The 27,155-nt window shown below is 46.4% G+C and overlaps 1 pseudogene; it reads left to right on the forward strand.

Moving 5' to 3' along the window:
- Positions 1-2,796: 2,796 nt before the first annotated feature.
- On the forward strand, positions 2,797-27,025 carry LOC123397058 (annotated as a pseudogene).
- The last annotated feature ends 130 nt before the right edge of the window (positions 27,026-27,155 follow it).

The raw sequence follows: 27,155 nt of genomic DNA on the forward strand, positions 1-27,155 counted from the left end.
CCCTACTTTTAATTTCGTATGATGCAGCCTGTAGATGTAGCATTGCACGTTCTTAGGGGTACCTTTGAGGCCATGTCTTGAGGATCTTATGAGTGAATATGATTTGTATACGCTGTAAATCCCCACTCTTTATCCTTCCTCAAACCCATCCAATAGTACAACTTCCATACAACACAAAGATAGGAAAAATCTACAAGGCATGTTAGAAGACATCATATTCTATTATCATGTTTTCTTGGAGGTCCGCAACCACTACTTCATTTTCTTAGATTGACATTTGCTCATATGTTCATGAATATCATTAGTTCATTAATCACTTAGAATTATCATCGAAATGTACTTAGGAGCTACTATATCCTTTCAAAGATTAAAGCCATCATGATAGCCATTCTTGCAAGACCCAAATTAGATGCAATATACCTAGCCCTATACTCTGCAAACCCTTTTAGTTCCGAAGTAATTCCCTCCCCCCCCCCCCCCCGGCCCACCCTAGTTAATTCAAGTGGTTTGATACTTCCTCTTAAATTCCACATATTATATAAGTTTCACAATATAGCAAACATGAGTTTTGGACTGAAGATCAACTTCCTAAGTATAATAAGTCAATAAACTACCAGAACTCTTATCCGCTTTCCCCATTGTAGCAAATCCCTTAAAGTTATGTTTGTGAAGAAGAAATCATTTAGGTTGACCATTAGCTAGTATATACCCTAAACCTATAACTCCTTAAAATTATAACTTCTATCCTTTCAAACTTTGCCAGCTATTATAATTTCTGTAACACCGTTTTTACTTCAAGAGGGACACCTCTTAGGATAAAATAAACAAGATGTCCCGCTCTCGTTCTATTAGAGGTTGTTGCTCTCTTTTTTCCCGGCCTATGCACACCATATTTGTTTTTTGATTTGATCTCGACGACACCGACGGTGAAGAGTTGAAATCCGCGAAGGCCAGGAGGCGGTGCCGACGTCTTTATCGCGCAATCTTGCGAGATGGTTGAAAGTTGCCTTTATTCTCCGAGAAATGTTATTGTGTAGTTTCACCGACATGGTCATCCTTGTCAGCACAGCAGGTGCTCACCAAATTGAGCGAACCAAATATAAACTTTAGGGGATTACGCCCCCATTCCAAATTAATTAAGTTCTAGGTTTGTCCTCAATCCAGCTTGGCTAAGTTTGAGAATTTACAACACCAAATACACCTACTATGAAAATATATTTCATAAAATTCCAAGAGGACTAATTTGATGCTCTAGATGTTAATATATTTTTCTATAGACTTGATCGAGCTTGAACAAGCTAGACTTTTACCAAATATAGAACTTCAATTATTTTGAAACAGAGGTACACTAGTACATTTTCAGGGATCTGCTAAATTAAGAAAATAATTAATCCTTACAAAATCTTTACCTAATAATAAAGTACGGAATGCTTCTGGTCATCCAATTGAAATTACCCCCATTGTTGTCTATAATTACCCACCATGCCACCGGTAAGTGGAAAAAATATTGTTCACGCCGGATAATACCGCCTCGGCCGGCCCATGCAGTAGATACCCTATACTGCGGTCTGCACGCTGGGAGAAGACATAGTGCTCCTGTTCGGGCTGGCTCATGTTCGGACGGCCTTTATTTTTCATTTTTTTTACTTTAAATAATTTGAGAATTCAAAAACGTTCTGGAAAAATAAAAAATGAAAGAGAATTTTGAAATCAAATATCAAACAACTCGTAGATGTTTGTGGGTTCAGAAAAAGTTCTCTATTTTAAAAAGATGTTTTCAAACTTTAAAAATGTTCGCAATTTTGAAAACAAATAGTCAAGGAGCTAAAAACCGTTCATGATTTTTGTAAAAGTTCGTGTATTAAATAATGTTAACGAAATAGAACAATATTTTGCCAATTCAAAAAATATTAATGAATTAAAAAAATACTAAAAATTCAAAAACTGTTCGTGACTTACAAAAAGTATTTCAAAAAGTACTTCACTGATTCTAAAAATTATCACGCATTTCAAAAAGTACTCATGAATTTCAAAAATTGTTCGCCGATTCAAGAAAAATGGTTTAAGAAATGTTCACAATTAAAAAAACTGTTTGCAATTAGTATAAAATGTTCATCATTTCAGAAAAGAATCGAAAATCTGTAAAAAATGTTTGTGCGTTTGAAAAAAAAATCATGATTTCAAATATATTCATGAGTTAATTTTTTCATGATTTGCCAAAATTGTTCATGCTTTCACAGAAATGAGAGTGATGATGTATCTCGATGCTGCAACAAAATATGATCGTATCCATTAAAGATTATGAGAAAAAAATCATCCATTACAGCGCACGGGCTGTTTTAGGCTGTTTTACAGGGATTAGAAAAATGAGATGGAAGATACTTTCGGATTTCTAGGATAGGTGATCCAGAGTCTTTAGCTAGGTAGTCAATTCATCGACATTACGTTGTACAGTACCTTTTTTTTGCATGAGACATGACGACATACCTCTTTTTTTTTTTGCAGGGACATGACGACATACCTGAGCACTCTGATATAAACAGTCGCTCATTTAATAGTCAAATTTCAACGTGTCCGGTCTGAACTAGCCCCACATTTATTGTGGTCGGCCAAATGTATGGTGCAAACAAATGCATAGTAGAACCGCGCGCGTGTGTGTGTGACTGTGTGTGGTCTGAACCTATGGTGAGAAAACAACACGGCCAATATCTCTGAACAGGTGCTATATATCCGCGTCGTACGGGCTTCACACCATCACTGCTTCAGGGGACGCGTGTGATCCGATCAGAACAGACCATGGACGTCCGGCACCACGCCATCCAACTTAGTGCGAGTCATGGCTCGGCGGCTGCCGCGACGCAGCCGGGCGATGGTGGCACCATGAGCTCCGAGCTGTACCTCGCCGTGTGCGGGGGGAAGAAGACGGAAACAATGGCGCTGCTTCGCCAACACCAAAGCGGTAATGTTTAACACTTTACCTAGCTTAGGTCCTGTTTGGAACCACAATAAATTATAATAATTTCGATTATTAAGATGGATTATATAATTTGGTTTATAAAAATAATCTAGATGGACATGTCTGGAGACCAGATTATATAAACTGTAATTCAGGTTTTACATTGCATTATGACCTGTCTGTCCTTTGTTTTTTTTTAAAGAAGGATGGTGGTGGTAGGAATGTAATTATCTCCAACTTTATAAGGGTAATGGGCCATTAGCAATCTATAATCTAATTTTAGCTGGGTAGAGTAGATTATGAGTTTTTAATAATCTGTCCATCTAGTTTTATAATCTACACCATAATCTGTCATGTTTGAAGATAAAATAGATTATAAAAACTGAATTATTTAATCTGAATGGTTTCAAACAGGGCCTTAGCCGTGCCTGTACATACACATAGTCATCTGTCTATCAAATCTAATGAAAGTTCATTGATTCGTTCAGTTCAACTGAATAACTTAAACTTCTGCTTGAATTTGGCTGAAATTTACCGCAAGTTTGAGAAAAATGATACTCCGAATTCAAGTTCTGCCTAAGATTAGCTCGAATTCACGAGTGATCACGGGTAGTTTGCAGAAAAAGAATGTGTCACTGGTAAATTTGGGTTGCTACAAGCAATTCGTAGACCCAATTTCATTGTTTTGTTGTCGGGTTGGGCGGGTTGGGCCTACCTTTGCCTCAACTATATCTGGATAGTTTGCACAAAAACAATCAACAACTAAAAAAAACCTAAATATAAGACGCTCAATTTAAACTGTAAAAACGTTTTTTAACGGGAGTGCATAGCGAACTAATTTTGTCTCAGAAAATAAAAACATAGTGAACCAACTAACTGAGATTTCCGGATTCCATGCGAAATTCCATTCACAGTGGGAACACGTTTTTCTTTTCTCGGGGCGAGAAACCCACATATTTGAACTGTTTCAGGCGTACACCAAATCAGTGTGGAGAAGAACAACCTTCTTCATTTAACCGCCAATAATGCTAGACATACAAAAACTTACAAAGGTTTACTTAACCTTCCAAACTAACTCTTCTCTCCCCCTGATTTTCAGTGGGGTGGGGCCCATCATCCCTCGATTATCAATCACAATCTTATACATCAGTTTGTACGTAAAATCTTTAAGTAAGCCTTTGTAGGTGTAGCATTGCTCTTTAACCGCCGAGCATGGCCACGACGAGCTAATCCAAGAACTCGCCAGCTTCGGGGACAAGAGCCTGCTGTCTGCCCGGAACTCGGCTCTCGACACGCCTCTGCACTGCGCGGCGAGGGCGGGGCATGACAAGGCCGTATCCCTCCTCGTCCAGCTCGCGCGGGATTGCGGAGATGAGGGCATCTTGTGCTGCAAGAACGAGTCTGGGGACACGGCCCTTCATCTGGCGGCGAGGCTCGGCCATGGCGCCGCAGTTGAGGCTATGGTCTCCGCGGCGCCCGACCTTGCCTCTGAGGTTAACGACGCGGGCGTGTCGCCGCTGTACTTGGCGGTGATGAGCAGGTCGGTTCGAGCCGTCAGAGCGATAACGATCGACCCGGTGCGGCGACGTGTCGGCTGCCGGCCCGAGCTCGCAGAACGCTCTTCACGCCGCCGTCTTCCACGGCTCAGGTCAGCTTCGTAGCTAGCACCTCCTTCATGCATCCGTGTGGATTTTTAAAGTGCATGCATGCATAATTCCCATCGATGTGAACATTTTCAGAAATGGTCAGGCTGCTACTGGACTGGAAGCCTTGTGGCCCATCCCTGGCCAGCCAAGCCGACGGCACCGGCAGTACTCCGCTGCATTTCGCTTCGTCCGACGGTGACCTCTCCATCGTAAGTGCCATCCTGAGCGCGGTGCCGCCGTCCTCCGTGCACGTCCGGGACTCTGATGGCGGCCTCTCTGCCCTCCACGTCGCGGCAGGGATGGGCCACGTCCGCGTCGCCGAGGCGCTGATGAAAGCCTGCCCCGACGCCGCCGAGCTGAGGGACGACCGCGGCGGAACCTTCGTGCACGCCGCGGCCAGGGGAGGCCACTTCGAGGTGGTGCGGCTAGCCATCAAGAAACAGACGCTGCTCGGCATCCTGAACACGCAAGATGGGGATGGCAACACACCTCTCCACCTGGCGGTGGCCGCACGCGCGCCGGCCGTCGCCGAGGCCCTGATGTCCAAGGGGAAAGCACGAGCAGATGCCATGAACAAGGACGGGCAGACGCCGTTGGATCTCGCCGCGAAATCGACCAGCTTCTTCTCCATGGTAAGTCTGGTGGCGACGCTGGCTGCATTCGGCGCGCAGCCCCGTCCTGAGAGACGGGACCATGTCCAGGAATGGAACCACCACGACATGACAAAGGCGATAGAGAAGACGTCCGACAGCCTCGCGGTGATCGCCGTTTAACGTAGGGTTTGGGGAACTGGCTCAACGCTCTAGGGGTGGCCTATCACATATCTCTACTATTAAAGTAGGATCTGCCGTCGTCGCATATCTCTACTATTAAAGAGGATCTGCCGTCGTCGTGATGGTCCCCGGCTTCAGCCGCGGCGAGGGACCCGTATCCCCTCGCCCGGCGGCGGCGGCCAGGCGGAAGGGGGGGATCGGTGAGGAGGCGGACGGCCCGATCCCATCTTCCTCCGCCGGTGCCGCGGATGACGAGGGCGGCGGCCACGGCGAAGAAGGTCGGCATCGCCATCGACTGGATGGCAGCGTTCGCCTCCTACTGCGACGGTGACGCCAATGTCTGCTTCCTCTCCTCCCCCTCGGCGCCCGGGAAGGGGAATGCGTCTGCTCGCTCCTCCCCCGGCTTCGGCCGCGGCGAGGGACCCGTCTCCCCTCCTACGACCTTGTGGCTCCCTCGCACGATTTCTCAGAGAAAAAAAATATTAGCCGTGACCCCCGCCCCTTCTCCTCCCAGCCCGTCACTCCCTGATCCCCACACCATCATCATGCCCACCCACGATCTCCCCTCTCTGCTCCCAAACCACCCGATCGCATGAAGCAGTTTCGTCTTCCACCCCATCAGCCATCGCCCGTCCCTTCTCTTCCCATTTCCCTCATCCCATCTTCTCACAACTCTCCTCATGGCCGCCCCCTCTTCAGCTCCATCCCTTGTGTCCCCGCCTCCGTTTACTTCTCCTCCTTTACGACGGTTGACGATCTGACTATTTCCTTCTAGCCGCCGGTGGCGGTTGCCCTGCAGCTCCTGCTCCGGGCGTGGAGTGCCCCCTCCGTGCCGCTGCTCAGACAGAGGCACAGTGATACTATGCACGGCCATGTCAGTTATGGTACTCGCCCAGATGGTCTTCCTCGGGACGGTTAGCGCCGCAATGAAGATGAGACAAGGCGGCAGCGACCGGCCATTCTACCGCGACCTGCTTCTCCATGGTGCTCTTCTAGCTGTCTAGGTATGTACGCACACATGGCTCGCTTTGTTAACATAGAGTGTTTAGGCTACATACGATTGATCGGACGACCTCAAGTGTCGAGATAGTCAGAGAGATTGAGCTAGCTAAAGTTTGAAAAGGTGGTAGTAGTTAAGAATTTAGGATGGCGCAATTAACCTCATGTCACGCCCGTCGCGGCGAGTTCGTCGCCATCTTTCACATAGCCTGCGCCGGAGTTCCTCGCCGACACGGTGCCGCTCCTCCTCCGCAACCAAGGCCTCACGCTCGTGCAGGCATGCTGTGAGTTCAGTACGTTCAGCTTCGCATATATGCATCGCTCGAAGGGGGGTTTCTAACTGTATAAGCTACTGCTATAAGTGTATGTAGTAAACGCAAATGAGTGTGTGTACGCTGACGAGGACGCAAGAGATGTCCATGGACTACCATTTCAATGCGGAGCGGTAAGCAGCAGCCTCAGTCTGCTACTTCTTCAGATATTACTGGAGCCTCACATGTGCTTGTTGATCCCTAATTTTTGGTCTTGGTATTTAATTCTGCTTGGTCTATTTGAAACTACAGGTGTTTGTCACGGACATGAGCCGGGCTAAAGACAACATGCACTTAACCGTCAATCAGACTGATAAAATGCAGTTAACTGAAGGAGTTAGGTCCAAGTCATTTCTGGCTGTATCATGTGCCACTGCCACATCACGTTTTGGCTGCACCTAGCTAGAAAGAATCAGATGGCATAGCCTTTGTAAAGAGAGGTCAACAAAGTGTGCAGGGAGGCATGTTCAGAACCGTGTTTAATTCATCTATCAACTTTACCCTTTGCTCTGTCCTTTGAATCACAGTATATCATATACATGGATATCTAAACTATTTGGTGTGTCACCATTAGTGAGGATTGTTACAATTTGTGTTGGGAATTGTGCCCGGTATCGCGAACCTAGACATGGACACATGCATAAAAGATAGATGACATTAGCTATCAATCCATTTGTTTGGTATTGTACTCTTCTCTCAAAGTTGTGTCTTTTCTTCATATTTGTTTTCCTCTTGCAGATTTGACCAGCTGCAAATGGGAGGAATTTTCTTAGATGTTTCCATTTTTTCTCCGAAAGTTTGTGCTCTTTGTTGCTATGTCTCGGTTTGGAGTATGGTTCCCCACAGAAAGTGATAATATGCATAAGTAATGGAAAGCAGCTATGTTGTGTACATGGTTTAAATTATGAAATAGTAGTTTCATCAAATCTAATACAAGAAATGTTGTTCGGTTCAGGTTGCTCAAAGAAGTTCTTAAGTATGATATAACATTGTGGTTCTGCATTTCTTGACGATATTGGTATTTTTTTAGTGACCACTTTCGTGGTTTACTGATGGAAGACAGATAGATAATTAACTGCAATGCATGCTACCATGATCGATGTCCATCTATAATTCTACAATTGGACATCGCTAATGGAAGGGAAAGCCGGATGTATTTCATGCTTGCGGTTGAATAATGAACAGTTAACTATGGTCTCTCAAAAGTCTTGATCAATAAGTGGATGTCATGTAATAATTCAAGCAAGTTATATATAAGATAAAGGTTGCATCTTGTGTTAATGCCCTTTTATGTGTAATGTGTATAAAAGTTACTTGTACAATTACTCAACCCATTTGCTTGCCTTTTAAACTATTTTTACTCATTTTCCCTTGTATTTTTTTGATATATAAGAATTATTGCATGGCATGCTTGTCAAGTGTTTTTTGTTGTAACAATGTATTATTGCATTAGTTGTTTCTCCGATCAGCAGTACTCTATTCTTTTGCAAGAAGTGATTGAATTGTTTAACTATGTTTTTTGTTACTTAATTAAACTTCTGGTGTGTGTTTTGTTGGTCTTTTACAACATTCGGGGAGTGTAAACATGAAACATCATGTGTAGCAGATAGTTGTCTACCTGTACTAGGCGGCGGAGCGTGGGGCGAATAAAAGAGAAACAAAGATAAACTAATTAATGAGAACAGAGTCGTATCGACAAAAACGATGATGACCCACAACCAATGCGCCCTCGGAGAATTCCCACCAGGAAGGAACATGACGATGACGACGCTGTTACTTGGGCTGATCCAAGGGTTTTCCCCGGTACGCAGAGGGGCGTGGAGAATGAACAATGGCGCCCACGGGCATCACCGCGTCGGTGCCGGTCACGCCGAAAGGGATTTCTCCTGTCCGCCAACCACCCACAACCCCAGCCGATACGTCGCGCGCCACCAAACTCGTAGCCCACCAACATGCGCCACCATGGTCTTGGAATCACCACCACCATCTCACCATAGTAAATGAAGCGGGACTGACGGGTCCAAGCGGGAATAGCCGGGAATGAGGAGCAACATAGTCAGCAGCCACACGGGAGGAGACAGCCTCCACCTCTATCGACGGTGGCGACCGGACGCAACAAAAGGAGCACACCGGTCCCCAAGGACCAGTCAAGCCCGAAAGGGGCTCGTGAAGATCTCGTGGGCACGCTGTCGTCTTCGCAATCCCTCGCACGAGCCGCACTTTCGTCCGCCAAAGCCGTCGCAGACGAATTTCAGCAAGTCCCGCCCAAACCCAGATTGGGCTCTTTTAGGCAGGTCTAGGACGGGAGGGCACCAACCCCCAGCCAAGTGGCCGCGCCACCGCCTCCACACCATATGGAGTTGCACCCTCTTCGGAACTGTGTTGGTCGAGGAGCACCACCGCGCGCCCGCGATGAGGAAGGAAAGAAGCCACCCGCAGTCGCCGGAGGCCCTAAGCCAGACCCGAACTGCCACCATAGGGCACAGTCGTCGCGTGGCCAAGTACCCTTCTCAACACCGTCGCATCGCCGCACGCCGCCGACCGGAGAAAGCGCTGCCATGCCGTCGGCCCTCGTGCATGTCTGATGCCACCGCCTAGGGTGGCAGCCCTGCACTCACCACTACCAAGACGGGGAGAGGAGAGCCCTCACCGCCAGCTACCGTGAGGGGCTTTGCCCTGGCAGATCCGACATGCGACGAAGGCAGGAGGCAGGAAGGGTAGGCCGCCCGCGACAGGATCTCGCGTCGCCTCCCAAGTCGCCCGCGGGGGCTAAGGGAGGTGATGAGGTAGGGGCCTTCTATTAAAGGTTTTCTTGGGCGTCCCTGATAATAATGTTACCCTGAAATTTGAGTATGGGTCGTCTCTATTTTGTTTAATATTTAGGTATATAAGATGATATTTATCACAATACTCATGAGTCCTGTGCGTGGCGTACACATTGTGACTTACATGATGTTTTGTTCAATATCTCTATGTCAGCAAATTATTTGATGTTTTGATCAATATCTCGATGTTAAAGTTTGTTCTCTATGTCACAGTTTGTTATCCCGTGACAACGCACGGGCACCTAACTAGTATTTATAGATGGTGTACCAACAGTACGTTACAATATACACGTCTCTCCCTAATAATAAAGCAAATAGGGTTTCTGGTCGTCCGTCATAGAAATTACCCTTAAAGTTTGCATAAATTACCCACCATGCCACAGGTAAATAATAGAAAACGTTTCACAAAACAAAAAAATCTTAGACTGGGCCGGCCCATGTAAAAACCTTCTATATTACGCTCTGCACACTGGGAGAATATCCAGCACACCGTATGGGCCGGCCCATGCACAGGCGCCTGCTTTTAGTTCCGTTTATTTATTTATTTTCTGTTTCGTTTTATTTTTTTATTTTAAATAATTTAGAACTTCAAATAATCTTTAAATTTTTAATAAACTGAAAATTATAAATCAACATATTTAAAATATAAAATGTTTGTGACTTCAAAAACTGCCCGGAGTTTTGTATAAAATGCTCGCATATACAATAAAAATGTTGCAATTTTAGAAAAATATTTATACAATAAGAAAAGTCCATGATTTCAAATACAATTCCATGTATTCAAAATTATTAAAGGCATTTAACAAAATTATTTCTAATTGAAAATATGTTAATGCATTTAAGAAATGTCCTAAAATTTTGAAAATAGCTAATGCCTGTTTTGATAGTTTCTTTTTTTATTTAAAATTTTCCATTCCATTTTCGTTTATTTCTAATTTAAATAATTTAGAATTACATAAACTTTTGCATATTAAAAAATAGGAATTTTCAAATAAACTGCTGATGAAAACATAATGTCCATGAATTTAATAAATATATTACTGATTTATAACAATGTCGATGAATTTAATAAATATATTACTGATTTATAAAAATGTTTGTTTATTTAGAAAAACTTCACGCGTTTCAAAAAATATTTGTGAATTTAAAATAAAATCCTCCAACATAAAAAATTATGTTCGCCTTTTCTTGAATTGGTCGCCAATTCAAAAAAAAATATTTAAACCCGTTCGAAAAATAAAAAATATTCACGATTTTTAGTAAATGTTTGTAAATTGTAAAAAATATTCACGATTTTAAAATTGTTCCCATATTTGTAAAATTATTCACGAAAGATCTAATGTATGTAGTTAAACATTAATGCTTCTAAATCTTTGTGACAATATAACTGTGTGAATTTTGAAGAATTAACTGTCGGATGGATCGAATTATTATTGTATGTTTTCTAAAAAAAATTATTGAAATTCAGAATAAATCTTTGAGTTACCAAGATTTTTGACAACCATGATATATATTTTTTGAAAATGTAAAGATTGCTTCAACTTGTGAATAAATTTAAAAGAAGAAACATTTTCTTGCATTTGTGCATAAAATTTCAAAATCAAGCGATGATATATGAACATAATGTGGTCACTATCATTGAAGATTATATTTTTTTCCGTAGCAACGCACGGGCCATTTTGCTAGTATATATACAGATAACTATACAGTCTAACACCCTCCCTCAATCTTAACTACTCCCTAAAGAATCTAGGAGAGTAAGATTGCGCCTACAGGCCTCAAACTGTGGTAGAGGCAATGACTTGGTGAAGATGTCTGCAAGTTGATCCTTTGAAGAGATGAGCTTGATCTGTAATAGCTTCTGAGAAACACGTTCCGTCACAAAGTGATAGTCAACTTCGATGTGTTTGGCTCGAGCATGGAATACCGGATTCGCCGAGAGGTATGTAGCACCAATGTTATCACACCAAAGTATAGGAGGCTGCGGTTGTGAAATCCCCAATTCCCGAAGCAAAGACTGTACCCATATGAGCTCTGCAGTGGCATTGGTCACAGCCTTATATTCAGCTTCAGTACTGCTACGTGACACAATAGCCTGTTTCCGAGCACTCTAGGCGATCAAGTTGGAGCCAAAGAACACAGCATAGCCCCCCGTGGATCGTCTGTCATCCGGACTGCCAGCCCAATCCGCATCAGAATACGCTGAGAGCACCCCAGTAGGGTTCGGCCGAAGGTGAAGCCCGTGAGACACTGTAAGTCGTACATAGCGCAAGATGCGCTTAACAACAGACCAATGAGTGTCACGGGGTGCATGAACATACTGACAAACTCCGTTGACCGCAAAAGAGATATCCGGTCTCGTGATCGTCAGATACTGAAGACCACCAACAATACTCCTGTACATAGTAGCATCAGCAGAGGACAGAAGCTCACCATCAACAGCAGTGATCTTGTCAGTGGTAGACATAGGCGTAGTGGACGTCTTACACTTAAGCATCCCAGCTCGCTGCAACAAGTCTAATGAATACTTCTTTTGTGTCATAACAAGACCAGCATCCCGAGGAGCCACTTCCACACCGAGAAAGTAGTGAAGTCTCCCAAGATCTTTGACAGCAAAATCAGTACCAAGAGCATGAACAAGAGCGTCAGCAGCAAACTGTGAAGAACTGAGCAGAATGATATCATCTACATAAACCAACAAGTACATAGTGACCTCAGGTTTCTGTAGAAGAAATAACGATGAATCAGCAGTAGATGGTGCAAAACCATGAGCACAAAGAGCTGTTGCAAGACGGGCATGCCAGGCACGGGGTGCTTGCTTCAGACCATAGAGTGCTTTGGTAAGACGACATAGATAATCAGGACGATCAGGATCAGAAAAACCAGGACGTTGTCGCATATGAACCTCCTCCTCCAATAAGCCATGAAGGAAAGCATTCTGCACATCAAGCTGACGGAGAGACCAACCTCGAGTAACTGCAAGTGACAGAAGAAGCCTGATAGTAGTAGGTTTGACCACAGGGCTGAAAGTGTCCTCATAATCAAGACCATAGCACTGCCGAAATCCCCTAGCAACAAGACGCGCTTTGTAGCGCTCAATAGACCCATCAGAATTCTTTTTTACCTTGAAGACCCATTTAGAATCAATGACGTTGACCCTAGGGGGTGGAGGAACCAGAGTCCACGTCTCATTGCGAAGGAGAGCGTGATACTCCTGCTCCATAGCCTCTCTCCAATGAGGAATAGTCATCGCAGCCTGATACGTACGCGGTTCCGAGGACGGATCCGCAATAGAAGCAGCCATGCAAGAGGCATACCACGCAACACTGCCGTCGGTGCGCTTAAAAGGGCAGACAACACCACTGCGGCTGCGCGTGTGTGGGCGAGAGACCACAGGAGCCGGCAAGGGGCCAGCCGGCGGGGAGCTGGGCGACGGTGATGGGAGCCCAACCGACGAGGGGCTGGGCGTCGGCGAAGAGGGCCCGGCCAGCGAAGAGTTGGGCATCGGCGAAGAGGGCAGCCCAGCCGGCGAGAGGCTGGGCGGGGGTGAAGACAGCCCAGCAGGCGAGGGGCTGGGCGGCGGTGTCGGGTGCCCAGCCGGCGAGGGGCTAGACGGCGCCGATGAGCGAAGCGGCGGTGACGCACGCGAGGATGGACGGACGGGCGAGGCGGGGCGAGTGCTCGCCGGGGGTGGTGTGGGCCGAGAAGGCAGCGGCAGCAGCCCGGGCGCACGCGAGTCCGACGGTTGTACCGGCGGCAGGAGGGCCGACCGAACCGGCGTCTCCAGGGAACCGCGGTCGTCGCGACCGGCAGTAGCCGGTGCAGCTGCAGGCTCGTCCAGAAGCTCAAGACGAGCACCTCTACCAACACCTGCACCATGATTAGGTAACAAAATAGGAGCATATGCAACATCATCAAATTGGTCAGAGGCAAGAGAGGATGAATGCATAGGTGGCGACTCATGGGTGGACACACGTAAGTTGGCAAAGGGAAACACATGTTCATCAAACACAACATCCCGAGATATATAGACACGATTTGTGGGAACATGAAGACATGTGTATCCTTTATGAAGGGAACTATAGCCAAGGAAAACACACTTCTTAGAACAAAACTCCAGTTTACGTTTATTGTAGGGACGTAGATGTGGCCAGCAAGCACACCCAAACACCTTAAAAAAGGTATAATCAGGTTGTTCATTAAGAAGGAGTTCGATAGGAGTCTTCATGTCTAAAACACGAGTAGGAGTACGGTTGATGAGGAAACTGTTGGAATTATGCCCTAGAGGCAATAATAAATATAGTTATTATTATAATTCCTGTATCAAGATAATCGTTTATTATCCATGCTATAATTGTATTGAATGAAGACTCATTTACATGTGTGGATACATAGACAAAACACTGTCCCTAGCAAGCCTCTAATTGGCTAGCCAGTTGATCAAAGATAGTCAGTGTCTTCTGATTATGAACAAGGTGTTGTTGCTTGATAACTGGATCACGTCATTAGGAGAATCACGTGATGGACTAGACCCAAACTAATAGACGTAGCATGTTGATCGTGTCATTTTGTTGCTACTGTTTTCTGCGTGTCAAGTATTTGTTCCTATGACCATCAGATCATATAACTCACTAACACCGGAGGAATACTTTGTGTGTATCAAACGTCGCAACGTAACTGGGTGACTATAAAGATGCTCTACAGGTATCTCCGAAGGTGTTCGTTGAGTTAGTATGGATCAAGACTGGGATTTGTCACTCCGTGTGACGGAGAGGTATCTCGGGGCCCACTCGGTAATACAACATCACACACAAGCCTTGCAAGCAATGTAACTTAGTGTAAGTTGCGGGATCTTGTATTACGGAACGAGTAAAGAGACTTGCCGGTAAACGAGATTGAAATAGGTATGGGGATACTGACGATCGAATCTCGGGCAAGTAACATACCGAAGGACAAAGGGAATGACATACAGGATTATATGAATCCTTGGCACTGAGGTTCAAACGATAAGATCTTCGTTGAATATGTAGGATCCAATATAGGCATCCAGGTCCCGCTATTGGATATTGACCGAGGAGTCTCTCGGGTCATGTCTACATAGTTCTCAAACCCGCAGGGTCTGCACACTTAAGGTTTGACGTTGTTTTATGCGTATTTGAGTTATATGGTTGGTTACCGAATGTTGTTCGGAGTCCCGGATGAGATCACGGACGTCACGAGGGTTTCCGGAATGGTCCGGAAACGAAGATTGATATATAGGATGACCTCATTTGATTACCGGAAGGTTTTCGGAGTTACCGGGAATGTACCGTGAATGACGAATGGGTTCCGGGAGTTCACCGGGGGGGGCAACCCACCTCGGGGAAGCCCATAGGCCTTGAGGGTGGCGCACCAGCCCTTAGTGGGCTGGTGGGACAGCCCAAAAGGGCCCTATGCGCATTGGAAGAAAAATCAAAGAGAAAAAAAAAGAGGAAGTGGGAAGGGAAGGAAGGACTCCCACCCACCAAACCAAGTCCAACTCGGTTTGGGGGGGGAGACCTTCCCCCCTAGGCTCGGCCGAACCACTTGGGGCTTCTTGAGCCCCAAGGAAAGGCCCCCCCTCTCCCACCTATATATACGGAGGTTTTATGGCTGATTTGAGACGACTTTTCCACGGTAGCCCGACCACATACCTCCACGGTTTTTCCTCTAGATCGCGTTTCTGCGGAGCTCGGGCGGAGCCCTGCTGAGACGAGATCATCACCAACCTCCGGAGCGCCGTCACGCTGCCGGAGAACTCTTCTACCTCTCTGTCTCTCTTGCTGGATCAAGAAGGCCGAGATCATCGTCGAGCTGTACGTGTGCTGAACGCGGAGGTGCCGTCCGTTCGGTACTAGATCGTGGGACTGATCACGGGATTGTTCGCGGGGCGGATCGAGGGACGTGAGGACGTTCCACTACATCAACCGCGTTCACTAACGCTTCTGCTGTACGGTCTACAAGGGTACGTAGATCACTCATTCCCTCTCGTAGATGGACATCACCATGATAGGTCTTCGTGCACGTAGGAAATTTTTTGTTTCCCATGCGACGTTCCCCAACAGTGGTATCAGAGCTAGGTTCATGCGTAGATGTCTTCTCGAGTAGAACACAAAAGTTTTTGTGGGCGGTGATGTGCGTTTTGCTGCCCTCCTTAGTCTTTTCTTGATTCCATGGTATTGTTGGATTGAAGCGGCTTGGACCGACATTACTCGTACGCTTACAAGAGACTGGTTTCATCGCTACGAGTAACCCCGTTGCTCAAAGATGACTGGCAAGTGTCGGTTTCTCCAACTTTAGTTGAATCGGATTTGACCGAGGAGGTCCTTGGATGAGGTTAAATAGCAACTCATATATCTCCGTTGTGGTGTTTGCGTAAGTAATATGCGATCCTACTAGATACCCGTGGTCACCACGTAAAACATGCAACAACAAAATTAGAGGACGTCTAACTTGTTTTTGCAGGGTATGCTTGTGATGTGATATGGCCAACGATGTGATGTGATATATTGGATGTATGAGATGATCATGTTGTAATAGATAATATGGACTTGCACGTCGATGGTACGGCAACCGGCAGGAGCCATAGGGTTGTCTTTATACTAACGTTTGTGCTTGCAGATGCGTTTACTATTTTGCTAGGATGTAGCTTTAGTAGTAATAGCATGAGTAGCACGACAACCCCGATGGCGACACGTTGATGGAGATCATGGTGTGGCGCCGGTGACAAGAAGATCGTGCCGGTGCTTTGGTGATGGAGATCAAGAAGCACGTGATGATGGCCATATCATGTCACTTATGAATTGCATGTGATGTTAATCCTTTTATGCACCTTATTTTGCTTAGAACGACGGTAGCATTATGAGGTGATCTCTCACTAAAATTTCAAGACGAAATTGTGTTCTCCCCGACTGTGCACCGTTGCTACAGTTCGTCGTTTCGAGACACCACGTGATGATCGGGTGTGATAGACTCAACGTTCACATACAACGGGTGCAAAACAGTTGCGCACGCGGAACACTCGGGTTAAGCTTGACGAGCCTAGCATGTGCAGACATGGCCTCGGAACACATGAGACCGAAAGGTCGATCATGAATCATATAGATGATATGATTAGCATAGGGATGCTTACCACTGAAACTATACTCAACTCACGTGATGATCGGACTTGAGCTAGTGTAAGTGGATCATGAACCACTCAAATGACTAGAGAGATGTACTTTTTGAGTGGGAGTTTAGCGAATAATTTGATTAAGTTAAACTCTAATTATCTTGAACATAGTCTAAGTCCACTTTGAATATATTTGTGTTGTAGATCATGGCTCACGCGACAGTCACCCTGAATTTTAATACGTTCCTAGAGAAAGCTAAGTTGAAAGATGATGGAAGCAACTTTGTAGACTGGGCTCATAATCTTAAGCTAATCTTACAAGCTGGGAAGAAGGATTATGTCCTTAATGCTGCGCTAGGAGATGAACCACCCGCTACGGCTGATCAGGATGTTAAGAACGCTTGGTTAGCACGTAAGGAGGACTACTCAGTAGTTCAATGTGCAGTCTTGTATGGCTTAGAACCGGGACTTCAACGTCGCTTTGAGCGTCATGGAGCATTTGAGATGTTCCAGGAGTTGAAGTTTATCCTTCAGAAGAACGCCCGGATCGAGAGGTATGAGACCTCCGATAAATTCTATGCTTGCAAGATGGAGGAGAACTCGTCTGTCAGTGAACATGTGCTCAAAATGTCTGGGTACTCAAACCGTCTAGCTGAGCTGGGGATTGAACTCCCGCAAGAGGCTATCACTGACAGAATCCTTCAATCACTGCCGCCAAGCTATAAAGGCTTTGTGTTGAACTACAACATGCAAGGGATGAACAAGTCTCCCGGCGAGTTGTTTGCGATGCTGAAAGTCGCAGAGTCTAAACTCCGTAAAGAGCATCAAGTGTTGATGGTGAATAAGACCACTAGTTTCAAGAGAAACGGCAAAGGCAAGAAGGGTAATTCAAAGAAGAGCGGCAAGCCTGTTGCCAATCCGACGAAGAAACCCAAAGCTGGACCTAAGCCTGAAACGGAGTGTTACTATTGCAAGGGTGTGGGTCACTGGAAGCGCAATTGCCCCAAGTATCTGGCAGATAAGAAGACGGCCAAAGAAAAATCAGGTATATTTGATATACAAGTTATTGATGTGTACTTAACCGGCTCTCGTAGTAGTGCCTGGGTATTCGATACCGGTTCTTTTGCTCATATTTGCAACTCGAAACAGGAACTGCGGAATAGACGAAGGCTGGCGAAAGATGAAGTGACGATGCGCGTAGGAAATGGTTCCAAGGTTGATGCAATCGCCGTCGGCACAGTTTCACTTCAGTTACCATCAGGATTAGTTATGAACTTAAATCATTGTTATTTAGTGCTTGCATTGAGCATGAACATTATATCTGGATCTTGTTTATTGCAAGACGGTTACTCTTTTAAGTCAGAGAATAATGGTTGTTCTATTTCTATGAGTAACATCTTTTACGGTCATGCACCCAATGTGAGAGGATTGTTCATATTGAATCTTGATAGTGATACACACATACATAACATTGAGACCAAAAGAGTTAGAGTTAACAATGATAGCGCCATATTTTTGTAGCACTGCCGCTTAGGTCATATTGGTGTAAAGCGCATGAAGAAACTCCATGCTGATGGACTTTTGGAGTCACTTGACTTTGATTCACTTGACACGTGCGAACCATGCCTCATGGGCAAGATGACGAAGACTCCGTTCTCCGGAACAATGGAGCGTGCAAGTGACTTGTTGGAAATCATACATACCGATGTGTGTGGTCCGATGAGCGTGGAGGCACGCGGCGGATATCGTTATTTTCTCACCTTCACTGGCGATTTAAGTAGATATGGTTATGTCTACTTGATGAAGCACAAGTCTGAAACATTTGAAAAGTTCAAGCAATTTCAGAGTGAAGTGGAAAATCATCGTGACAAGAAGATCAAGTTCCTACGGTCTGATCGTGGGGGTGAATATCTGAGTTTCGAGTTTGGTGCTCACTTAAGACAATGTGGAATTGTTTCACAGTTGACACCGCCTGGAACACCACAGCGTAATGGTGTGTCCGAACGTCGTAATCATACTTTATTAGAGATGGTGCGATCTATGATGTCTCTTACCGATTTGCCGTTATCGTTTTGGGGTTATGCATTAGAAACAGCTGCATTCACTTTAAATAGGGCACCATCAAAATCCGTTGAGACGACACCATACGAACTGTGGTATGGCAAAAGGCCAAAGTTGTCGTTTCTTAAAGTTTGGGGATGTGATGCTTATGCCAAAAAGCTTCAGCCTGAAAAGCTGGAACCCAAAGCGGAAAAGTGTGTCTTCATAGGTTACCCAAAAGAGACAGTTGGGTACACCTTCTATCTCAAATCCGAGGGCAAAGTGTTTGTTGCTAAAAACGGAGCTTTTCTCGAGAAGGAGTTTCTCTCGAGAGAATTGAGTGGGAGGAAGATAGAACTTGACGAGGTTGTCGAACCTCTCATCCCTCTGGATGGTGGCGCAGGGCAAGGGGAAACCTCTGTCGTTGCGATGCCGGTTGAGGAGGAAGTTAATGATGATGATCATGAAACTCCGGTTCAAGTTTCTGTTGAACCACGCAGGTCGACGAGACCACGTACTGCTCCAGAGTGGTACGGTAATCCCGCCTTATCAATCATGTTGTTGGACAACAATGAACCTGCAAATTATGAAGAAGCAATGGTGGGCCCAGATTCCAACAAATGGCTAGAAGCCATGAAGTCCGAGATAGGATCCATGTATGAGAACAAAGTGTGGACTTTGGAGGTACTGCCTGAGGGCCGCAAGGCTATTCAGAAAAAATGGATCTTTAAGAGGAAGACGGACGCTGACAGCAATGTGACCGTTTATAAAGCTCGACTTGTGGCAAAGGGTTTTTTCACAAGTTCAAGGAGTTGACTACGATGAGACATTCTCACCCGTAGTGATGCTTAAGTCCGTCAGAATCATGTTAGCAATAGCTGCATTTTTTCGATTATGAAATCTGGCAGATGGATGTCAAAACGGCGTTCCTTAACGGTTTCCTTAAGGAAGAATTGTATATGATACAACCCAAAGGTTTTGTCGATCCTAAGAATGCTAACAAGGTGTGCAAGCTCCAGCGATCCATTTATGGACTGGTGCAAGCATCTCGGAGTTGGAACGAACGCTTTGATGAGGTGATCAAAGCATTTGGGTTTATACAAGTGGTTGGAGAATCTTGTATTTACAAGAAAGTGAGTGGGAGCTCTGTGGCGTTTCTAATATTATATGTGGATGACATATTGCTGATTGGAAACAACGTGGAGTTTTTGGAGAGCATAAAGGATTACTTGAATAAAAGTTTCTCTATGAAGGACCTAGGAGAAGCTACTTACATTCTAGGCATTAAGATCTATAGGGATAGATCAAAACGCCTGATAGGACTTTCACAAAGCACATACCTTGATAAAGTTTTGAAGAGATTCAAAATGGAACAATCCAAGAAGGGGTTCTTGCCAGTTTTACAAGGTATGAGATTGAGTAAGACTCAGTGCCCAGCAACTGATGAAGATAGAGAGCATATGCGTTCCGTCCCCTATGCTTCAGCCATAGGTTCTATCATGTATGCAATGTTGTGCACTAGACCGGACGTTATCCTGGCCATAAGTATGGCAGGTAGGTTCCAGAGTAATCCCGGAGTGGATCACTGGACAGCGGTCAAGAATATCCTGAAGTACCTCAAAAGGACTAAGGAGATGTTTCTCGTGTATGGAGGTGACGAAGAGCTCGCTGTAAAAGGTTACGTCGATGCAAGCTTTGACACAGGTCCGGACGACTCTAAGTCGCAAACCGGATACGTATTTATTCTTAATGGGGGTGCGGTAAGCTGGTGCAGTTCCAAGCAAAGCGTCGTAGCAGATTCTACATGTGAAGCGGAGTACATGGCTGCCTCGGAGGCGGCTAAGGAGGGTGTCTGGATGAAGCAGTTCATGACGGATCTTGGAGTGGTGCCAAGCGCACTGAATCCAATAACCTTGTTCTATGACAACACGGGTGCCATTGCCTTAGCAAAGGAACCACGGTTTCACAAGAAGTCCAGACACATCAAACGACGCTTCAACCTCATCCGCGACTACGTCGAAGGAGAGGACGTAAATATATGCAAAGTGCACACGGATCTGAATGTAGCAGTCCCGCTGACTAAACCTCTTCCACGGCCAAAGCATGATCAACATCAGAACTGTATGGGTGTTAGATTTATTACAATGTAATTCGCATGATGATGTGAGGGCTAGATTATTGACTCTATTCCAAGTGGGAGACTGTTGGAATTATGCCCTAGAGGCAATAATAAATATAGTTATTATTATAATTCCTGTATCAAGATAATCGTTTATTATCCATGCTATAGTTGTATTGAATGAAGACTCATTTACATGTGTGGATACATAGACAAAACACTGTCCCTAGCAAGCCTCTAATTGGCTAGCTAGTTGATCAAAGATAGTCGGTGTCTTCTGATTATGAACAAGGTGTTGTTGCTTGATAACTGGATCACGTCATTAGGAGAATCACGTGATGGACTAGACCCAAACTAATAGACGTAGCATGTTGATCGTGTCATTTTGTTGCTACTGTTTTCTGCGTGTCAAGTATTTGTTCCTATGACCATGAGATCATATAACTCACTAACACCGGAGGAATACTTTGTGTGTATCAAACGTCGCAACTTAACTGGGTGACTATAAAGATGCTCTACAGGTATCTCTGAAGGTGTTCGTTGAGTTAGTATGGATCAAGACTGGGATTTGTCACTCCGTGTGACGGAGAGGTATCTCGGGGCCCACTCGGTAATACAACATCACACACAAGACTTGCAAGCAATGTAACTTAGTGTAAGTTGCGGGATCTTGTATTACGGAACGAGTAAAGAGACTTGCCGGTAAACGAGATTGAAATAGGTATGGGGATACTGACGATCGAATCTCGGGCAAGTAACATACCGAAGGACAAAGGGAATGACATACAGGATTATATGAATCCTTGGCACTGAGGTTCAAACGATAAGATCTTCGTAGAATATGTAGGATCCAATATGGGCTTCCAGGTCCCGCTATTGGATATTGACCGAGGAGTCTCTCGGGTCATGTCTACATAGTTCTCGAACCCGCAGGGTCTGCACACTTAAGATTTGACGTTGTTTTATGCGTATTTGAGTTATATGGTTGGTTACTGAATGCTGTTCGGAGTCCTGGATGAGATCCCGGACGTCACGAGGGTTTCCGGAATGGTCCGGAAACGAAGATTGATATATAGGATGACCTCATTTGATTACCGGAAGGTTTTCGGAGTTACCGGGAATGTACCGGGAATGACGAATGGGTTCCGGGAGTTCACCGGGGGGGCAACCCACCCCGGGGAAGCCCATAGGCCTTGAGGGTGGCGCACCAGCCCTTAGTGGGCTGGTGGGACAGCCCAAAAGGGCCCTATGCGCATTGGAAGAAAAATCAAAGAGAAAAAAAAGAGGAAGTGGGAAGGGAAGGAAGGACTCCCACCCACCAAACCAAGTCCAACTCGGTTTGGGGGGGAGACCTTCCCCCCTTGGCTCGGCCGAACCCCTTGGGGCTCCTTGAGCCCCAAGGCAAGGCCCCCCCTCTCCCACCTATATGTACGGAGGTTTTAGGGCTGATTTGAGACGACTTTTCCACGGCAGCCCGACCACATACCTCCACGGTTTTTCCTCTAGATCGCGTTTCTGCGGAGCTCGGGCGGAGCCCTGCTGAGACGAGATCATCACCAACCTTCGGAGCGCCGTCACGCTGCCGGAGAACTCTTCTACCTCTCCGTCTCTCTTGCTGGATCAAGAAGGCGGAGATCATCGTCGAGCTATACGTGTGCTGAACGCGGAGGTGCCGTCCGTTCGGTACTAGATCGTGGGACTGATCGCGGGATTGTTCGCGGGGCGGATCGAGGGACATGAGGACGTTCCACTACATCAACCACGTTCACTAACGCTTCTGCTGTACGGTCTATAAGGGTACGTAGATCACTCATCCCCTCTCGTAGATGGACATCACCATGATAGGTCTTCGTGCGCGTAGGAAATTTTTTGTTTCCCATGCGACGTTCCCCAACAGAAACATGCGGTGGTAAAAGCATCACTCCAAAACCAAAAAGGAACAGAAGCATGGGCCAAAAGAGTAAGACCAGTCTCAACAATATGACGATGCTTACGTTCGACAGAACCATTCTGCTGATGTGTATGTGGACATGCTAAACGATGCGCGATCCCAAGCGAGCTGAAAAAGGAATCAAGGTTGCGATATTCGCCACCCCAATCTGACTGCACATGAACAATCTTATGCTTGAGAAGGCGTTCAACATGTTTTTGAAATTGAACAACTATATGGAACACATCAGATTTACGCTTAAGAAGATAAAGCCAAGTAAAGCGACTGTAAGCATCAATGAAACTGACAAAATAATTATGACCACTGGTAGAAGTCTGGGCAGGACCCCATACATCTGAAAAGACAAGTTCAAGAGGATGTTTGACCTCACAACTAGATGCTGAAAAAGGAAGTTGATGACTCTTCTCTTGCTGACAAGCATCACACACTGCTACATCTTTATTACTAGACATGCTAGGAAGCTCATGACGACGCAAAATATGACGGACGATAGGAGTGGCAGGATGACCAAGACGAGCATGCCACTGTGACAGCGAAACACGAACTCCACTAAAAACCCGAGAGACGCCAGGATGCTCCAGACGATAGAGACCCTGGCATAGCCGTCCGCTAAGAAGAACGTCCCTCGTGGCCCGATCCTTAATAAAAAGATAAAATGGGTAAATTCACAAAAAACATTGTTATCACCATTAAGCTTAGGAACTGAAAGGAGATTACGCGTCACAGCAGGAACCCGAAGGACATTACGAAGTTGAAGACTCCTATTTGTATGGCTAGTGAGAAGAGATGCTTGACCAATATGAGAGATGTGCATACCTACTCCATTGGCGGTGTGAACCTTGTCGGTGCCGTGGAAGGCCTCACGAGAGTGGAGCTTGCCGAGCTCGCTGGTGAGGTGATCCGTTGCCCCACTGTCCATGTACCAGTGGGGGTCGACGGGATAGGACTCTGTATGTCCCTGCTGCTCCCGAGGTGCTGGCTTATCAGCCAACTGCGCCTGACGCTCGTTGTTGCGCGAGTCCTTGCCGTCGTTGTAGAGGCCAAGGAAACTCTTCTGGAAGCGGCGGTGGCACTTAGAGGCATAGTGACCCGCACGTCCACAGAGCTGGCACTCCCGGGTAGGACGACCCCCCCCCCCCCAGAGGACGATGCAGGAGGAGGGGGCGAGAGTAGAGGCGCGGTGGGACCCTTGCCCGAGGGGGCCGAGTGGGCACCAGGGCCCGAACCGCCGCGACCCGCCTTGTAGGCGGCGTTTGCCGAGGGAAGACCTCGGCCACGAGTGCGGCGCACCTCCACGCGCTGCTCGGTGAGAAGAAGACGCGAGTAGAGCTCGTGCGCCGGCATCGGAGACGTGTGGCCACGCTCTTTGATTATCTCCACAAGTCCATCATACTCCTCGTCAAGACCGTTGACGATGTAGGAGTTGAACTCGGTGTCGGTGAGAGGCTGGCCAATGGAGGCCAGAGTGTCGACGATGGACTTGACCTTGTGATAGAAGGCGGTGGCCGTGCCATCGAGCTTCTCGCACTCGCCAAGTTGGCGACGGAGAGCACTGGAACGCGCCTGCGACTGCGACGCGAAGGAGCGCTCGAGGATAGTCCAGGCCTCGTGAGAGGTCTTGGCGAAGACGAGCATCCCGGCAACCTCCGGGGTAAGCGACCCCTGGATAGCCGAGAGGTTCGCCTAGCCCTGCCCTGTCCAGACGCGATGCGTCGGGTTATAGACGGGTCCATTAACGCTGTCCACGACCGCAGGAGGGCACGGATAGGAGCCGTCGACGTAGCCGAGGAGGTAATGACTCCCAAGGAGTGGAAGAACCTGCGCACGCCAGAACACGTAGTTATCCGAAGATAGCTTGGTGGTGATGAGGTGGCCGAACTGGAACGGCGCAGGTAGACTCCCCGACGTGAAGACAGCAGGCGGCGTATACGCCGCAGTAGCCGCTGTCACAGGCGCCGGAGCCACGTAGGCACCGATCGGCGGCGGCGGCTGGGCAGCGTTGGCGTCGAAGTAGGGCTCCATGGCGGGCGTCGTGGCGGGCGGCGTGGAGGCGGCTACCAGCGGCGCCGAGAGGGCGGCGACCGGAGCGGGCGCCGAGGGGGTTTCCGAGGAGGGAACCAACGGCAGCACATGCACCGGAGGTGCGGCAGCCGGTGGTGGTGGCGAGAACGACACCGCCGAGAAGATGGAGCGGACGCTGCGGGTGATGATCGGAGCAGCGACAGCAGCGGCGTCGGTAGGGCGAGAGAGGAGCGCAGCGAGGGAGGCCGGGAGGAAGCCGGCGGAGGTGGAAGCGGTGGCGGTGGTCGTCATCGCAGCGGCGGCCCGAGGCGGAGCGACGGCGGCGGCGGCCAGGAGAGAGGCGGTGGCGACCTAAAACCCTAACCTAGTTGATGCCATGTTAAACGTAGGGTTTGGGGGAACTGACTCAACCCTCTAGGGATGGCCTATCACATATATTTATAGATGATGTACCAAGGGTACGTTACAATATACACGTATATATACAGATAACTATACAGTCTAACAGCCGTCCTCGTCGCTGGCGTCGCCTTCACCGCCGCCAACAACATACCCGGTTCGTACGAGCAGGCAGAGGGGAACACAAAAGAGATGGCGGTCCTTGAGAAGAAGCCCGTCTTCAAATGCTTCCTTGTCCTGGACAGCTTCGCCCTGGTAACCTCCGTGCTCGCCGTCGTGCTGCTCGTCTACGGCAAGGCGTCGCGCTCCGCCGGGTCGTGGAAAACCTTCACGGCAGCGCTGCACTGCCTGTGGTTGTCCCTGATCAGCATGGTCATGGCATTCTACGCGGCTCTAGAAGCCGTCACGAGCACGAGGGCAGTCGACATCAGCTTCTACGTCGTAAACTATTCCCTCTTCCTCATGTTAGGCGTGGTCTCGTATTTGGTGAGCCCTCGGGTGCCGTTGAGCACACTGTGGAAGTACCTGTGGCGGTAGGGTGGCTTGAGAGGACGTCACGGCGTCGTTATCAGGCAGCAATATCCAGTCGTCGGTGCTTTCGTGCGCAACCTGCTTCTGTTCAGGGTTGCAAATATGCTTTACTGTTGGTGGGCCTCGTCACTGTCTTGCAGTATCAACATTTGGGTGACCGTCCGGCAAAAGGGAGGCAAGCGAGACCAACCATTTTACCATGTACGTAAGAATGTTTTGAAAATTGATATTCCTTATATATTAAAGTTAGTATAAAATTAAATCATCTATTTTAAGACCTAAGGAGTACGACCTAACATTCAGTTTGTAAGGCTTGTGTGTCACCTTCAATCGTCATTTTAATGTAAGATCTTATAAATATAGCATCCATGAAATAGCATCGACTAATACATAAGCAAGCCTCAGCCGACTAGATTTAGGAGGACTGACAAAAAATATGCCGTTCAATTCATAGTCAAATGAAATTTCTATTTTACTAGTGCAAATCGAGTTAGCTAGCATACACATGGTTAAAAACCCTCTTTTGTACACATAGTTGTAACTCGTCGTAAGATCATAGCGATTGCATATGGTCGTACCTGAGTGATTTTTTTTTTACCAGAGCCTAAATGTATCGGTGCTTGATACATCGTTCGCTCTTGTCGTTAAGATCCGTGGTGTCTTTCCGCGTATAACTCGTAAAATGCACCCCCACCCCAATTCTATATGCTGGGAAGACGACTGGCACGCCACATGCACTGTCTCTCTACATGCACTCATTACAAAAATACCTAGTTCACGTATTTTAGATAATCTGATTTCACTTATTTTTTTAACGCAGATTTCATTGAGTTCATGTATTTTATATATTTTAAATAACCAGTTTCACACATAAACATATTCCATTTGTTTTTAATTCGTAAAACGGATTTCACTCATTTCACTATGTTAAAAAAAATATTTTCACTCATCCAAAAAAATGGATGTCACTCATTTCAGAAAAATATTTTCACTAAGTTGTGAAAACAAATTTCACTCAGTTTCATATTTCAATTCGAAATTGATTTCAATCAGTGCGAAAAACTGATTTCACTCATTTAGAAAATTGATTTCATTCAGGGCAAAAAAACTTATTTCAAATATTTTGAAAACTGATTTCACAACTGAGAATGTGTATTGTGGTTTATACAGTAGAAAAATGAGAGGCGTGCTAGAAAATATTCAAAGAGCAAATAAGCTGATTGTCAATTTGGTGAGAAGTCTTCGACAACACGGGAGTAGTTGCCCTATAGCAGCAATCAAATATGTCATCGTCATCTCATCCGATGACGAGGAGGAGGCCTAGGTGACATAGAAAAACTAAGGGTTTGTTCATAGTTATACTTAATATTTTTGATTAACTAATGTTAATTAGTAATGTTTATGGTATGGAGTTTCTTTTGTCTGGCCTGTGTTTGACCCGTAGCTCAAATTAT

Source organism: Hordeum vulgare, chromosome 5H (assembly GCF_904849725.1).
Source record: "Hordeum vulgare subsp. vulgare chromosome 5H, MorexV3_pseudomolecules_assembly, whole genome shotgun sequence".
Classification (NCBI taxonomy): domain Eukaryota; kingdom Viridiplantae; phylum Streptophyta; class Magnoliopsida; order Poales; family Poaceae; genus Hordeum; species Hordeum vulgare.